We start from the raw sequence: 1,824 nt of genomic DNA on the forward strand, positions 1-1,824 counted from the left end.
TCTCTCTCTATATATATATATATATATATATATATTCATTCTTAGCAATGACGAAAGCTAGAAATTTAAATATGAATTCGATCAAACCTAATAATATTACTTAAACAATGATTTGTATCAAAAAAATCATTAGATATGTATGAGTATTGAATTTAGAATTCAATTACTACTACTTTGAGTTTTTATTTATCTCTCGATCCAACGCTTTAAGTTTTTATTTATCCCTCAATCCACTCAAAGCTCTCCTTAATATAGGTTTGTCTATATTAAAAGTTGCATACCGATACTTTGGATTTAAGATATAAAGGGGATTACCTTTTATCACATGTAGAAAGTAAAATTACAAAGGAATCCACCATTTCCTTTATACTTTTCTTAGTTGTTGGAAAGTTCACGCAAATAAGTAGAAAAGATTATTTCAAATTCTGATTTGTATAGTTTCAATCACTTATTTCTGTAATATAGAGTCTTAAATAAATAAAAATATTACTAGTACATATTTATTTAAAATAATGAGTGTTTTTAGTTAATGGTTCATTAATAGTTTGACTTAGTGTTATTTTGTTTCTTTCTAATTTTAGAGGTGTACATTTAATTTGATTATTACTTATTATAGTTCTCATTCTTCTTGTTAAATATAATATAAGATAGGCTAACACGAAACCAAAATAAATTAGATTTGACTTGATTTGGCCTCTAATTAGACTTGCATTAATTTTTTTGTTTCCATAAATTTCAGGTTTGAACATAATTTTTATAAGAAATTTAAAATGTAATTATTCAAAAATAGTAAAATGAAAAATAAGAATTGGGGTCAGAGTTAAAATGATTGTAACATCCGGCAAATTGAAATAATTGAAGAGGCTTAGAATTGGAAAATTTCATTTTGGAAAAGGATTTGAAAAATCTGAAAAAAAATAAAATTTGGCTAAGTATGGAAAATGTGAATTTTTGGCCAACTTTGAACAGCCATAAATTCTAGCTCAAGATGATTTAGGTGGAGTTCCGGTCATGGTTGTAAAGTTCGTGGAACGATCTTTCCAACGCCACTGAGTTTGCTCGATTCCGAGTTCGTATGAGTGAGATATGCCCTTTGAAAGTTGGGAAGTTGACAAGGAATTCCGTCCGGGAATCATTAAGGGCATTTTGGTCTTTTCCCTAGCTATTTCTTTTAAGGATATATTGTTGTGTTAGGCTGATATTTGGACCATTTATCCATTTTAAGAGAGTGAAGGCTAGGGCTTTGAGAGTGAAGAAGAGAGGAAGAAGAGAAGAAGGAGAAGGAGAAGAAGAAGGGAAGAAAGAGGAAGATCAAGCAAGTTCCGTCAAGATCATCGTGGATTTTCGTCGGGGGTGATCCCTACCAAGGTATGTGAGCTTTTAGTGTTGGGTGATCCTTTCCCCCACACACCTTGCCCCTTTTTCTTATCAAGAAAGGATTGGCCTTGTTGATAAAGTTGTTAGTTGTTGTGGTTGAAGTTGTTGGAGTTGTTAAAGATGTTAGTTGTGTTGTTAATGTTGTTGAAGTTGTAGTTGGGTTGTGTAGAAGTTCTTGTTGGTTTGGGACATGATTGGATTGTGTTTTTGAGTGGTATTCTATTGAATGTTGAGGGATTTTATGTTCTAAGTGATTGGAGGATGAAACCCTTGAAGTTGGAGGGTTTAGAGTTGGTAACGTGAAGGGGAAAGTCGGGAAGCTTGCGAGGAGCATGTCCGCGTCGCGGACTTGTTCCCTCTGAGAACAAAAATCTTCTCCGCGCCGCGGACAGGACGCGGACTCCACTGTTTTCAGAAATTATGTTCGGAGATTTTCTTAAGTTTGGC

The sequence above is a fragment of the Solanum tuberosum genome, unplaced genomic scaffold (genome assembly GCF_000226075.1).
Source record: "Solanum tuberosum cultivar DM 1-3 516 R44 unplaced genomic scaffold, SolTub_3.0 scf00048, whole genome shotgun sequence".
Taxonomy (NCBI): Eukaryota; Viridiplantae; Streptophyta; class Magnoliopsida; order Solanales; family Solanaceae; genus Solanum; species Solanum tuberosum.